The sequence below is a fragment of the Osmerus eperlanus genome, chromosome 11 (assembly GCF_963692335.1).
Source record: "Osmerus eperlanus chromosome 11, fOsmEpe2.1, whole genome shotgun sequence".
Classification (NCBI taxonomy): Eukaryota; Metazoa; Chordata; class Actinopteri; order Osmeriformes; family Osmeridae; genus Osmerus; species Osmerus eperlanus.
In genome coordinates, this window is record NC_085028.1 from 834,094 (window position 1) to 850,423 (window position 16,330).

The following is a 16,330-nucleotide window of genomic DNA, read 5'->3' on the forward strand; positions in this document are numbered from 1 at the left end:
GTCCGGTTTCGCTTTGGGAAGGCTGATATAGAGTACCTTGTGAACCTTCTCAGGCCAAAACTTCAACACAGAACCCAAAGGAGTCACGGTCTGTCTGTGGAAGACCAGATCCTCATTGCTCTCCGATTTTATGCATGTGGGACTTTCTATCAAAATGTTGGTGACTATATGGGAGTGGTGAAATCAGCTGTGTGTGATGTGGTGAGAGATGTGTCAATCGCACTGGCCAGCCTGGTCAATGAATTTGTTTCTTTTCCAAAGGACAACCAGATTGCCCAGGCCAAGCGCAGCTTTTTTCTTTTGGGGAATATGCCCAATACTATTGGAGCAATCGACTGCACACATCTGCATATACAAGCACCTCACGAGAATGAATGGGAGTTAATAAACAGAAAGGGGAGGCACAGCATCAATGTCCAAATTGTGTGTGATGCTGACCTCATCATCACCAACTGCGTTGTCAAGTGGCCTGGGTCTGTCCATGATGCACGCATCCTGAGGGAAAGCGCTCTATATAGAGACCTCCAAACCAACCGACCGGATGGCATAATATTAGGAGACAGTGCCTACCCACTCCTACCATGGCTGATGACTCCTTTTCTAACAGCAAATACACCGGCGCAGGCACGCTTCAACACTGCTCATTGCAGAGCAAGATGTGCAATTGAGCGTTTAAATGGAGTTCTTAAGAGGCGCTTTGCATGCCTTAACTACCTGAGAGCGGAACCACGGAAAGCATGCAACATAACCCTTGCCTGTATTGTCCTGCACAACATCGCTACTAAGCGCAATGTCCCTCTCTGTGCTGACAATAAAGCACCTGAGCCCCTTGGAGACCCTAACCAACCTCCTGCATTCTGCCAGAACGAGCAAACAGGACGTGCAACAAGGGACGCAATAGTTAGACACTATTTCTGATTTGGATTTGTTTGGGATTTAAAAAATCAGTGATTGCCATTCTTTGCATTTATTTGGTTATTCTGTAATCATTGCATGCATCACTAATAAATATTCTAAAAACAAAAATATTTTCGATTGCGATGAATATATATATGTCAATTAGTGACAGAATAAAATGTATTGTTTTTGGTCAATTTTTACAGCTGTTTGGGGGATTATTTTATGAGGCCAAACTCTTTCTACTTTGCTGTAGGCCTATACTGAAAGGCTGAATACCTTAAAGCCTACCTAATCACTGTAGCCTGACGGATGTACAAATAAAATTAAAACCTTATGAATAAATAGGATATCTTGTCAGATACTGCATGATCCAAATATAGTATTATTTGATACATTTTAAAAGTTTTCATTACATTTTGGGCATGAAATCCACGCTGAATCCACCCTTCTGATGGGATCAGTTTAATCCAGATTTTTTGGATCAAAGTGATCCAAATCCTACAAAAAAGTTCAGAAAAACCCAAACTAAAGGTTTGATCCGGATCAAAACCAAGATTGGATTACGTGATCTAATCCGATTATGTAATCCGTTTTTTCTTTTGAAAAACCCATTTTCAAGATTTGATCCAATCCGTTATCCAAAATCCTAGTGGATTACTTTTGAAAAACGGGGCCAAGGGTACTCCAACAAACTCGTAACTGTCGACAATACATCAATTATTTACGAGACTGCTGATAAAAGGGGACGTGTTTCCGCCCGGTGTCGAACCGGGGACCTTTCGCATGTGAGGCGAACGTGATAACCACTACACTACGGAAACTTCTTCCTAGCCAACAACAGAATCTCACTGCACACCCACACACAAACAAACAAGGACACAGAGCGAGGACACGCCTTTATCATGTCAAATGGGCATTTGGGCTTATGAACCAGTTGATATGGTTCTTCAACAAGCCAGCGGGCACTGAGACGGTCTAAGGCAGTGGTTCTCAACCCTTGTCCTCAGGCCAGCATGCTTTAGATCAGTGGTTCTTAACCCTGTCCTGCATGTTTTTAGAGGTTTCTTGGCTCCAACACACCTGATTCAAATGCATGTTCGTTACCAGGCTTCTAGAGAGCTACATAACGACCCACTTATTTGAATTGGGTGTGTTGGAGCAGGGAAACATCTCAAACATGCAGGGCAGGGCAGGTGGGACCAGGATCGCGAACGACTGGTCTGAAGGTCTCAGAAGTAACAAAGGTCCTTGGCCCATGACATTCATGATAATCTTGCTGAACGGGATTCTACCGACTGGTAGAAACAACGGAACGGCTTAAAAGGCGAATCCGCACAAGTGGCACCAGGGTAGCTGACTTCCCATTTCAAAGAATGACATTTCAACTCCACTGAATCATGGGACTTCTTGGGACATTGGGACTACATGGGACATTAACTACTCTCGAGAGGATAGCCATTGGACGAAAACCGAGGAAAGATGCAGAAGTTTCCACCCAGTCTCGAACCGGGGACCTTTCGCGTGTTAAGCGAACGTGATAACCGCTACACTGCGGAAACTGCCAACTCCTGAAAGACAGAAGCCCAGTGCACACACAAACACGCAAGTAACAAGGAAACAGAACAAGGACACACATTTAAAATCTTGACATGGGCATTTCGGCTCATGAACTAGTTGATACTCTTCTTCAGCAAGCTAGCAACAAATGAGATTGTCCAAAGCAACCTTTCCCAATCCTGGACCTCAGGTTTCCCTGCTCTGCATGCGTTAGACCTGATTGGACCCTTACCAAGCTCTACAGAAAACGACGGAGCATGTGGCACCAGGGTACTCCAACAAACTCGTAACTGTCGACAATACATCAATTATTTACGAGACTGCTGATAAAAGGGGACGTGTTTCCGCCCGGTGTCGAACCGGGGACCTTTTGCATGTGAGGCGAACGTGATAACCACTACACTACGGAAACTTCTTCATAGCCAACAACAGAATCTTACTGCACACCCACACACAAACAAACAAGGACACAGAACGAGGACACACCTTTATCATGTCAAATGGGCATTTGGGCTTATGAACCAGTTGATATGGTTCTTCAACAAGCCAGCGGGCACTGAGACGGTCTAAGGCAGTGGTTCTCAACCCTTGTCCTCAGGCCAGCATGCTTTAGATCAGTGGTTCTTAACCCTGTCCTGCATGTTTTTAGAGGTTTCTTGGCTCCAACACACCTGATTCAAATGCATGTTTGTTACCAGGCTTCTAGATAACTATACCTACCCCTTGTGCTACCTTCGGGTCATTGTGACCCATCGTCGTGTTGCGATAACTATACCTACCCCTTGTGCTACCTTCGGGTCATTGTGACCCACCGTCGTGTAGCGATACTTTTACCTAATAAAAAAAAAAAATATATAATTTTTGTATTAACCCTGTCACCGCCGTGTCGGTGCGACTCTTCCTAATACAAAAACGTAGATACGTAGGGGAGGGGTATATCACATAATATCAACAGTTAAAACTAGGAGGAACACTCGCGCTGCCCTCAGGTCATTGTGACCCACCGCAGTGTCTGCGTTAGGTTATTTTGTGTGTGTAAGGGGCTGGGGGTGTGGGGGATGGGAAGGGCGATGGTTTATTGTGGTGTCTATCATGTGTTTATTGGGATTGGGGTTTGTGCGGTCAGTGTCGGTTGGGTGAGTGGGGTCTAGGCCCCACGCCTTTCTTGTGTTGTGTCCGTTGTGAATAAAACCTTTAAAACTAAAAAAAGTCTGCGTTGTCAAAGTGTATATATCACGTTATATCACTAGTTAACACTAGGTGGAGCTGTCTCCGGGTCATTGTGACCCAGCGCAGTGTCTGCGTTGTCAATTATGAACCCGCCGCCCACCCCAGAAGTTTATATATCAGGTTATATCACTAGTTAACACTAGGTGGAGCTGTCCGCGGGTCGTTGTGACCCACCGCAGTGTCTGCGTTGTCAATTACGGCGGTCGAATTAGGTAGGCGTCATTGGGCTCTCTCACCTTGACAAGGTTAGATCCACGCCTCCAACATCTCTCCTGAGTCTAATGACGCCTTTACGATTCGACAATCAGCGACCCCTCTCGGCGGTAGAATGAGTGTGACGTCTGGCTTCAGAGAAACCGCGGTCGGACCCGTCTGCCAAGCGTCCGTGCGGAGGCCCTCGGAATCAGACGGGCCACGTTGACCTAGATTAAATTGATAAGGTCGGAACGGCGGCATACAAATGAAAACCGCGGTCGGACCCGTCTGCCAAGCGGCCGTGCGGCGGCCCTCGAAATGAGACGGGCAACGTTGACCTATATTAAATTGATAAGGTCGCAACGAAGGGAGACAAATGAAATCGACGCGTCTCTCCGACCTCGTCTCGTCCACTTTATTTTAGGTCCAACCGCGCGCGTGCGGCCTTTTACGATTCGACGATTGGCGATCCCTCTCAGCGGGAGAATTGGCCAGGCGTCAGAGAAAACCGCGGTCGGACCCTTCTGCCAAGTTGCAGGTCTGTGTGGCGTGTGCTCATGAGTAAAACACGGAATGTGTGTTAGTAGCACTTGCCTACAGCTTACGTGATTGCATGGACAAATTATTCTAAGGACGCCTCCCTAATTCGACCGCCAAAGAGCGATCAAGAATCGTCGAATCGTAAAGGCCGTCTTTGAAATGTTGGCCTGCGACGACCCCTCTCGGCCGTGGGCTCGGCGAAGAGGTCCAGCTGCGGTTTCATTTGTCTCCCGCCGTTCCGACCTTATCAATTTATCTATGTCACCTGAAATAATTCGATGGTAATTAAAATCATAACAACTAGTTGAATTAAATGGTGCTGGCATAATCAGTGGAACATCCTTAAGTGGCTGGCAATACACACATGGTGGGTGTTCTTCGCCTAAAACTTGTTTTACTGAATATGTTGCTAACTTATACCAAGAATTAAACTCCATCTCTGATTCCATTTCATCTACAACCTCTCTCTCATCACTTTTCAACATCTGGAACGTTGCAGGTGAAACAGTTGAAGTCATTGGATCTATTGTCATAGTATCATCAGAATTATGCATACTTTTATTAAAATACAAAAGCGAAAATACAATAAGAGCAATAAGAAATGCTATTCCCAAGACAAAACCCACTGCACCCCGTATACCACAAAGTCCAGGTTGTCGGAACTGATGCCATGGTCGTGCATCCGTAGTGGCCATCTTCAGTTGAATGTAGGCAAACTTCTGTCAGGTGGTGTAGTCTAGTCGAATCGATTGCAAATGACGATCAAATTGGGGCAACTTTCAACGACACTGCACTTTGCGCACAGCTCGGAAATTTCCTTGGTACTACGCAGAACGCGTATCCAATGCTTCCGTCTCCAGACAAGGTGCACGCTTGCAATGGTTAGCGTGTATCCACATTGCTCTCCCCTCGATCTTAACCGCCGAATTGGTCGTCAGGAGAATCTGGTATGGCCCCGTCCACCTTGGGTTTTACCAGGCGTTTCAGGTCCTTCACCACGATCCAGTCATCTGGTATCAAATCATGCAGCGGTCCAGTCATAGGAATAGCCTCCTTCACCTGCCTGTGAATCTCACACAAAATAGACTCCAAAAAGGTTGCACAGTGATAAACAAGCACATTCTCACAGAGGTCAGTTAAAGGTAACTGACTTCTTGTCGTCTGACTTAGTCTTCAAAGTTCTGTTCTCTCATTCAACTGAAGTGATTAACACAATGTTGAATCCTATCAACACCAAAATAACTTCCATAAACAAGTGTGACCCATTATCATTACATAACCTCAAAGAAAAATCCCATCGAAGAATAATCTAAATTAACAAAAGCTTGATCACTGAGCCCCTGAGAAGTCTAAAACTTCTTCCCATCAACAATCATTAAACAGTATCACTTCTCCAAAAATTGAACTCTACAAAATCCATCTATCAATACCCAAATGGTTTCTCTAACCTTAACTGTGAAGCTTATCGTGTTTAAATTCCTTTTCTCATAATACTTGTCCCACATATGAAGTATTAACAAAATGACTATGCATCCATTACAAATCCTCTTGTATGCTAAAATAATGCATTCTTCTTGATATCACACAAACTGTAGAGGCATGATCTTTCCATGTGTTAACTTAGCAAAATCTCAAGATAAATGTTTTATGCAGACCATACAACCTCCATTTTTTATTCTCATATCCTTCCTTTTTCCAAAACGCATTTTCTTGTGGATTTGTCCAAGTTCGAATCTCCATTCCACCATTCCTTTCTCCACCTGTCCGCTGTATTCTGTAATTCTTATCAAATATACTCAAACAAAACAAAATTCTCACTCTGGGTTAAATACAGTCCAATATTTTCAACTCAGCAATATCATATCAAACCCTCACAATCCTATCACAAATCCAAACTACTGAAGCTAAATTCATAAAACCATAAAACCCCCATAGTCACTCTCTGTTTGGATCAGTCAGTCATCAGTCAGTCATAAATTCCTAAACGTCATCTCTTCCTCTCTAAGAAGCCTGCGCTTCCCTTAAAGAACCTGTAACAAATGTTGTATCAAGGTCACACAACAATTTTCCTCAAAAGAGTCCTGTAAGCCCAAATTTGTCAAGTTAGGCTCATCCGGACATAGCAACATCATCTCATCACTTCCTGTAAACATATCAACATCAAAAACATATTCTAGTTAGTTCATCAATGCATTCAGGCAATCTAGAAACTGCTCCACCTAGTATCAGCACTAGCATTTTCCCTGTGGAATAATCATAATTGTTAGAGTGAATTCCACATTTGCATACAGCAAGTTGTGTCCCAGATCAAACTAAGAAACTTCCTGTTTCCATACCTTTCCCAAAATCATATGTAACACCAATGATGTATTTAACTATCAGTACATATTTTAACTCTTTTCCCTTTTATGAATTAACAAGCTTACACTGAAGCAACCAACCTTTGAACCAATTTGTATAAAATAAAACTATTTTTTAGAAAACAGCCAAATTACGAATAACCTCAACTTTTAGTCTCTTATTATCTTTTCTTCAAAAACCTTTAGGAACAGTTCAAATGAATACCTTTAAATTTCAGATTCCCTTTTAATTTTTTTTCTGTATTTAAATTCACCAAATCAAATCTCTCTTTTTCCAAGACATGTAGAAAACCAGCATCACTACCCTAAACCAGAATTTAATCTGTATGATTCCAAAATAAAACATAGACCATAAAATGTTCTTAATGTAACCATTAGCCAAACTTATACCCCATCTATATTTCTATATAGGTTAGATAGGTAGAACTTCATAACTTGCTTTGGCTGCAGTCCAGAACAAGCTACTTAGCACAACCATCACACCACAATTTATCAGACTTAATGAGTCTTCCCAAATTATTTCAAAACCAAGTTATCATAACCCTCTTTATGAATACCGCTTTTATTGCCAAAACTGGCCTTTTACCAATTATCCTACCCAAACACTAAATTTCCAGCGCGTTATTCAATAACGAATCAAGCTCATAATATAGAACATCGGTCTGTACATAATTTCCAAATCAAGAGTATGGCAACTCACACTGTTTTCTTAAGTTCGACAAAGAAACAGAAACACACATCTGTTTTCCCAACCAATATACTTCTCAATTCAACGTCAAATTCTCAATAAAATGAGTGAATTTTTTTTTTTTTTTTTGCACTCATGTGTGGGCACTGCACGCAGAATGAGCTTCACCGAAAAAATCAACTTCCGCTAGGCTCAAGCGCATGCGCCTCTTTTCAAGTGGAGAATTCAGTCAAAGAATTAACATTAGCATTACGGTTAACACAGAGTTGTAAAACAATATAACAAGTCAATCGTCTCTCTTCTACCAACAGTGTCATAACCGATAAACATTGTACGTCACCAGTTCGGAACTCAACTTCCGGTCACGAACCCCTCTGATTTGAGAGTTCGCTCACAATTTCCAAAAAAAAAACTTTCAACAGTGATGACACATCTCCGGACATTCACGTACATTTTGCTCAAATTCCCACAGTTAAAGCACGCATTTTGGATTGACCATACCTAGCAATTCGTGTTGGCCTACATGTTTTCAACAGCATGTCAACACGCTCTGCATCAGCTTTGACCATAGCCCACAACACGCTTATTCCAAACACAACAGGGACTCAAACCCTTTGTTCCGGAGAGGACTTTAACCTTTCCTTCTTAAAAACACAATGGCAATTGCAAGTCAAGGCACAAGCTTCAATCTTTGCGGGAATCCAAAGCAAATCTATAAAAAACATTCCAGGATCCTACTTTCTTGACTTTTCCTAGATATAACCGGCTGTCAGAAGAAATGGCAAATGTCTGACCTCTTCGTATTCTGTTCTCGCATTCCCGCAAACCCTCATGCGCCCGCGCATCCTGCCGCAACACCCCTGGCTGCGGATGAGGCGAAATTTGTTTGCGGAACAGCCAGAAAATCTCAATCGTGAATCTGTGGGGAAATAGATGAAAAATTCCCCACACTATTCTGTCCTAATATTTCTTTATCCCTCTACCTATCTCCATCCAATCAGAAAAAAAAACTCTCCAATCAGGCTAAAATCTATTCTTTTCTCCACTTCAAAAAAAATTGTGTATCTATTTCTCTCCACGAACCCATTTCGCAATACAATAAGGTCCTTAAAACAAAACGACTCCACACTCGAAAATCCACATTTATCAATCCATATTTGCATTTGCAATAAACTATCGTTACCATACTTTTGCTTCATGTAATCGATGTTTGGACAGGTCAATTCTGCCTCCAGACCATTCATTTTCAGAATTACAATCCATAAACGATAACCAACGACGGAAAATAAAGACACAATTACTCCTTTTCGTTTCTAAAAACTATTAAATTCCGACTTCCCAACTTTCAAGGAAAATAACTGCACAATCTTAAAATTACAAATATTCAAACCGAAAAAATAATTAAAATTTCGAAAAGTAATTAAAATTTTGATTTTTGTAATTTGTATATAGCTTGAATAATAGACACCATTAGTTACTCATACTTCTTTTAACCTCAAAAAACATATAAAACAAAAATGAACACAAAACTCAAACCTTTGTTTTGAAAATCCCTCAGGATACATCCTATCTTTTTTGTTCTCCACCTTCAGGGACTCAAACCCTTTGTAAACACTCACTCACACAGCTGATTTCCTCACAAGTATACTTTTCTCTCGGAACTTAGAATCACGTTTAGGCCGTTAATAAATAAGAACTGCACCAATGCCAATACAATTTCTCAAACTATCACTAACCCAACATATTCTAATCCTTAGGGTCTCAAAAAGACACATAACACGATATAACATGTGAATTTATCTCCTTCTATGTGTTTGTTCGTCAACAACACTACCTCTGTGTGTGTCCGTCGACACACTTCTGCAGACATTTCTTTTACGACTTTCACGTAAAAGGTAGGTTCAACAACCTTACCTTATTAATTCGTACGACTTTACACGTACAGGACAGTTTTACCTCTGCCCAATTACTTACTTAACCGAATTATTGACAATAGCCTAAAAAAAACACACACATTTAGACAATTCAATATCACACAGTAACCAAAAGAATATCTCACCGGTTCTTTTGAAGACCCCGCGTCAGCCACAAAACGTCCAACGGGCGCCCCCCCTGGCCCTGCTGTCTCACGCATGGCGGAAGGAAAGGCGGCTTTTTGCCGGAAGATCAATTCGCCGAGGGGAGCCGCCTGCTGAACGCCGTAGACCAACGAGGATCCCCCTACTGGCCACCAAGTGTAATGGTAGAAATTCAAGCGGCACTGTGTAGATCTGAGTAGTCAAGAGATGTGGGTTTATTACAATTTATTTTGCTTATACAGATCATGATTTAACAAAGTACTTTGTGATCAGTCATAACAAAGGAGGTGCTAGCCACAGGTCGTTCGCCAGAGTGATCCAGAACAACCCTAAAACCCTGCCTTATATAAACTTTAGATCAAATGGTTTTTCTGAACTCTGTGATTGGTCAGCACTGCTCAGTGACAGTTAAGACAATATAACCCCCCAGGTCAAGTGACCAAAGTCTTTTGATGTCACAGCTCTTTCTCTAAATGAGGACAGTAAAGATACCCTTAATGAAACACAAACAGGACACAGGACACAATCTCCTCGGCCAAAAGGTCAGGGCTGCTAGATCAACTGACCCATCTCCCTTTAGGCCACAGAACTCAAACATCCCCCAACCTCCGTGCCACTAGCTTCTCAATCAGGCATCATAACCCAACACCATAAATACCTTAAGACCAACTGCAACATCCATTTGTTTAAACACAACCTCAGTCTATTAAAAATACATTCTTAGTAACTATATCAAAAAATGCCATCACAATAGCTAGGCTAACTATAGCTTTACTGCAAGGCAGCTGCAGAAACGCCACAAGCAAAGAGGCCAGGGTGATAACTATTTATTCATTTTACTTTGTTATATGACACACAATTGTGATGTGTAATGTACAATATAAGATGATATTATTAAGGAAGTACATCTACTTTCGGAAACAGTAGTCTACTATTTCACTGAAGTATTAGCATCATGACATTAGCCTGTGTTGCCCGGGCAACACATACTACGGTGGTCTATGATGTATCTGTTTTCAATCGTTAAAATAAACATTCCTCACATATACATTTTCGTTGTAGGATTTATTATGACATTAGATTACAAGTAAACGATTTGTGGGTGAAATTATCATTACCTGTGGTTTCAATCCAGTGTATCACTGCAACGCTGTAGCCTACGCGAGACACTACAAAAACATCTACACAGCTGTTTAGGAAGTCAAACGGCGACAGAACATGTTCGGCACTCCCCTTACTTAAATCAAAAGTCTATCTAACTACTAACCTGAACTTCATTGCCACAGCCTAAACTTTGTCAATCTGTTCATGAAAATAATTAACCGTACAACGGAACCTAAACCGTACAACGGAACGTTAAATCCAATTCAACCAACACAATCGCTACCAAGACGAACACAGCAGTAGTAGTAGGGAGGACAAACGTTCTGCTCTCAATGTAATCACAACGGAGTTCCAAGCGTCAACAAATGCAAAACTGAACTTATTGCTCATTTAACATTGTGATAAAAAATACAATTGTGATATTTAATGTACAATACGATGTACGCTGATATTATTAGTACGTTTACTTTAGAAAACAGTAGTCAATTTTCGCTTGTTCACTGAGGCGTTAGCATAATTAGCCTCTGTTGAACGATATATACGATAGCGGTCTGTGATACATCCGTTTTCAATCGTTAAAATAATAAACATGCCTCACATAACGATGAACGTTTTATGATTTATTATGACATTATATTACTAGTAAACAATTCATGGGTACAATTGTCTTTATATACCTGTAGTTTTAAACCAGTGTAGCCCACTGTAATGCTGTACGCGACGCGGTTTAGAATTCTACTGCTGTTTAGGAGCCAAACGGCGACAGTAAAATCTCGGCACTCCCCTTACAAAAATAAAAATTCCCAGATGAGTTTTTCAATTGGTGAATCAACCTTTCACTCAAATTAGAGCCAATCGCTGTGTGATTACCATCCCGTATGTGGCACAGAGGTTTTCCCATTTTAAGAGGTCTGTAATTGGCTGAGAGTACTAACCTGAACTTCAATGCCACAGCCTCAATTTGATGTCATTCTGTTCGTGAAGGTCTCCTCTACAGGACTGTGAAACTGCTCCTATTTAGTGCCCCCCTCCACCACTGCCTTTCCAGCAACTCTTTGATTCCTTCCTCAGCTCCTGACTGTATTCCTTTTCACAATTGTGCCTGTCGTCACCTGCTTTTCTCCATGTTTTGTGAAATGGAAGGTTCTATCACCACCGTGGGCCCAGTGCTGTAAATGACGAGGTGGCCGAGTGGTTAAGGCGATGGACTGTTAATCCATTGTGCTCTGCTCGCGTGAGTTCGAATCTCATCCTCGTCGGCAAGTTATCTTTATGACATGTCCACCTTTGTCAATTGAAATTCTTCTGTCCCTTACTGCTCCTATTTAGTGCCCCCCTCCACCACTGCCTTTCCAGCAACTCTTTGATTCCTTCCTCAGCTCCTGACTATATTCCTTTTCACAATTGTGCCTGTCGTCACCTGCTTTTCTCCATGTTTTGTGAAATGGAAGGTTCTTTCACCACCGTGGGCCCAGTGCTGTAAATGACGAGGTGGCCGAGTGGTTAAGGCGATGGACTGCTAATCCATTGTGCTCTGCATGCGTGAGTTCAAATCTCATCCTCGTCGGCAAGTTATCGTCATGACATGTCCACCTTTGTCAATTGAAATTCTTCTGTCCCTTACTAATCCTATTTAGTGCCCCTCTCCACCACTGCCTTTCCAGCAACTCTTTGATTCCTTCCTCAGCTCCTGACTATATTCCTTTTCACAATTGTGCCTGTCGTCACCTGCTTTTCTCCATGTTTTGTGAAATGGAAGGTTCTTTCACCACCGTGGGCCCAGTGCTGTAAATGACGAGGAGGCCGAGTGGTTAAGGCGATGGACTGCTAATCCATTGTGCTCTGCATGCGTGAGTTCAAATCTCATCCTCGTCGGCAAGTTATCGTCATGACATGTCCACCTTTGTTTCAGCCTAAACCATACAACGGCACGTTAAATCCAATTCAACCAACACAATTGCTACCAAGACAAACACAGCAGTAGTCTAGTACTGTAACGTAGTAGTACAATTTACCGGGGCAGCTTCTCGCATTTTGCGTTGTTACTGACGCTTATTATGAACTTGCGATTTTCCACTAAATAAATGTCAAGCTTATTTATGTTTTGGGGGGCATATTTTCAGTTAGCAGATGGTACTGTTTGAATCGCAATTCCATCTTCTAATCTACAGTACTGCCGGTAACGTCGTAGAATAATCTTCAAAGGGGGTTCTTTATTCATGAATTAATGCAATGAGTAGGCTAAATGCATGAAAATATCACGAGAAGGGAAAAACTTAAAAGGACGTTTACGTCATAGAGATTAGGTCAATTTTTACACCGGTCTGCCAAATTTATTCGTTTTGATTCAACGATGAGGATGCCTTTTGCAGGGGAAATGAGAAGATCTATTTCATTCTACACTTCACTCGTATTTTCAGTTGTAAATGAGCAGCAAAAAAAAATGCTTTTAAATCTATGTAATCTTTATAAATAATAAGTATGCATTTTTATATAAAATATACAGAAATATCAGTTTTAAAAATGTCATTCAAAAACGGACCCCTGTGCAACCGACGCAAGCAAGCACAAACTACAATTTCCCCAGAAATTGTACCCTCTCTAGTTAACTTTAGTTTATTACATACTGTAATCTGCAATGTATATTTCATAAAGTAACAATTTCAGCATCCCACCTGACTGGCTGCAGCAGTCCCGGTCAACATAGATAGCCTCAGGCTCAGCTTGTCCAGCATTCTCATAACGTGTGATGATTCCCTGGCACAACTCTTCCAGCCCTGCACCTTCACCTGTCGTCAGAACACTGTTCAGAACCTGGCCAAGCTCGATGTTGGACATCCATGCAGCGGAGTCCCCTATACTGCCATCCAGCTTCTTGGTGATCTGAAAAACAAACAAAAACAGAACGTTCTAAAAAAAACTGTACAAGCTTACTAAAACTAGAGAGGGTACAATTTCTGGGGAAATTGTAGGGTGTGCTTGCTTGCGTCGGTTGGACAGGGGTCCGTTTTTTAATGACATTTTTACAACTGATATTTCTGTATTTTATATAAAAATGCATACTTATTATTTATAAATATTACATAGATTTAAAAGCATTTTTTTTTGCTGCTCATTTACAACTGAAAATACGAGTGAAGTGTAGAATGAAATGGATGTCTTCTCATTTCCCCAAGAGGCAAGAGGCAGCCTCATCGTTGAATCAAAACGAATACATTTGGCAGACCGGTTTACAAATTGACCTAATCTCTATGACTTAAACTTCCTTTTAAGTTTTTCCCTTCTCGTGATATTTTCATGCATTTAGCCTACTCATTGCATTCATTCATTAATAAAGAACCCCCTTTGAAGATTATTCTACGACGTTACCCGGCAGTAGAAGATGGAATCGCGATTCAAACAGTACCATCTGCTAACTGAAAATATGCCCCCCAAAACGTAAATAAGCTTGACATTTATTTAGTGGAAAATCGCTCATTCATAAAAAGCTCACTGGTAGCGATCATTGTCAGTAACAACGCAAAATGCGATATAGCCCTGTGTGGAGAAGCTGCCCCGGTAAATTGTACTACTACGGTACAGTATTGTGAAAAGGAATACAGTCAGGAGCTGAGGAAGGAATCAAAGAGTTGCTGGAAAGGCAGTGGTGGAGGGGGGCACTAAATAGGAGCAGTTTCACAGTCCTGTAGAGGAGACCTTCACGAACAGAATGACATCAAATTGAGGCTGTGGCATTGAAGTTCAGGTTAGTACTCTCAGCCAATTACAGACCTCTTAAAATGGGAAAACCTCTGTGCCACATACGGGATGGTAATCACACAGCGATTGGCTCTAATTTGAGTGAAAGGTTGATTCACCAATTGAAAAACTCATCTGGGAATTTTTATTTTTGTAAGGGGAGTGCCGAGATTTTACTGTCGCCGTTTGGCTCCTAAACAGCAGTAGAATTCTAAACCGCGTCGCGTACAGCATTACAGTGGGCTACACTGGTTTAAAACTACAGGTATATAAAGACAATTGTACCCATGAATTGTTTACTAGTAATATAATGTCATAATAAATCATAAAACGTTCATCGTTATGTGAGGCATGTTTATTATTTTAACGATTGAAAACGGATGTATCACAGACCGCTATCGTATATATCGTTCAACAGAGGCTAATTATGCTAACGCCTCAGTGAACAAGCGAAAATTGACTACTGTTTTCTAAAGTAAACGTACTAATAATATCAGCGTACATCGTATTGTACATTAAATATCACAATTGTATTTTTTATCACAATGTTAAATGAGCAATAAGTTCAGTTTTGCATTTGTTGACGCTTGGAACTCCGTTGTGATTACATTGAGAGCAGAACGTTTGTCCTCCCTACTACTACTGCTGTGTTCGTCTTGGTAGCGATTGCGTTGGTTGAATTGGATTTAACGTTCCGTTGTACGGTTTAGGTTCCGTTGTACGGTTAATTATTTTCATGAACAGATTGACAAAGTTTAGGCTGTGGCAATGAAGTTCAGGTTAGTAGTTAGATAGACTTTTGATTTAAGTAAGGGGAGTGCCGAACATGTTCTGTCGCCGTTTGACTTCCTAAACAGCTGTGTAAGTTAGATGTTTTTGTCGTGTGTCTCGCGTAAGCTACAGCGTTGCAGTGAGCTACACTGGTTTGAAACCACAGGTAATGGTAATTTCACCAACAAATCGTTTACTCATGTCAGAATAAATCCTACAACGAAAATGTATATGTGAGGAATGTTTATTTTAACGATTGAAAACAGATAACGCTACATCATAAACCACTGTAGTATGTGTTGCCCGGGCAACACAGGCTAATGTCATGATGCTAATACTTCAGTGACATAGTAGACTACTGTTTCCGAAAGTAGATGTACTTCCTTAATAAAATCATCTTATATTGTACATTACACGTCACAATTGTGTGTCATATCACAAAGTAAAATTAGTAAGTAGTTATCATCCTGGGCTCTTTGCTTGTGGCGTTTCTGCAGCTGCCTTGCAGTAAAGCAGTTAGCTTAGCTATCTCCCAGAAGTTAACGAGCTGCTAAACTAATGTTCTGCTAGAGGTAGTCACGCAAGTTTTCGTGACGTTAGTGACGTAAGTAGCACGAGCTGCTAAACTAATGTTCTGCTAGAGGTAGTCACGCAAGTTTTCGTGACGTTAGTGACGTAAGTAGCGTCATTGACTGTGGCTAGCAAGTTAGCCACCGTTAGCTTCACTTTTCGCCACAAAAACTTAATTTCCACTTAAACCATGCAACAGAACGTAAATCCCAATAGAAGCAACTCAATCGTTACCAAGACGAAACTTTTGACACCTAGGTTGTCTATGTAGGCCAAATATTGACAGAGTTTTAGGGCGGCAAAAAGAATAATAAAAATAATATATATGTGAGAGAACAAAGGTTGTGCCCTTGCCGAAGGCAAAGCACACCCAAATATCACCAAGATGTCATGAGAAAATACAGCAGATTTAGGCCTGTCAGTGCCGCACAGGCCCACTTGATCAGACAACGTGGAGGGTTGGAGGCGTACTATCCATATGATGACAAGTGCTGGTTGGTCTGTCAGTGCTGCACAGGCCCACTTGATCAGACAACGTGGAGGGTTGGAGGCGTAATATCCATATGATGACAAGTGCTGGTTGGTCTGTCAGTGCTGCA

At 41.5% G+C, this 16,330-nt stretch overlaps 3 non-coding genes across 3 annotated transcripts; 1 reads left to right on the forward strand and 2 right to left on the reverse strand.

Moving 5' to 3' along the window:
* Positions 1–1,648: 1,648 nt before the first annotated feature.
* On the reverse strand, positions 1,649–1,721 carry trnav-cac (transfer RNA valine (anticodon CAC)). Its single transcript has one exon. It is a non-coding gene; the product is annotated as a tRNA-Val (tRNA).
* A 1,075-nt stretch (positions 1,722–2,796) lies between these two features.
* Positions 2,797–2,869, reverse strand: trnav-cac (transfer RNA valine (anticodon CAC)). The gene has a single exon. It is a non-coding gene; the product is annotated as a tRNA-Val (tRNA).
* Positions 2,870–11,829: 8,960 nt separating this feature from the next.
* trnan-guu (transfer RNA asparagine (anticodon GUU)) lies at positions 11,830–11,911 on the forward strand. The gene has a single exon. It is a non-coding gene; the product is annotated as a tRNA-Asn (tRNA).
* Positions 11,912–16,330: the final 4,419 nt, after the last annotated feature.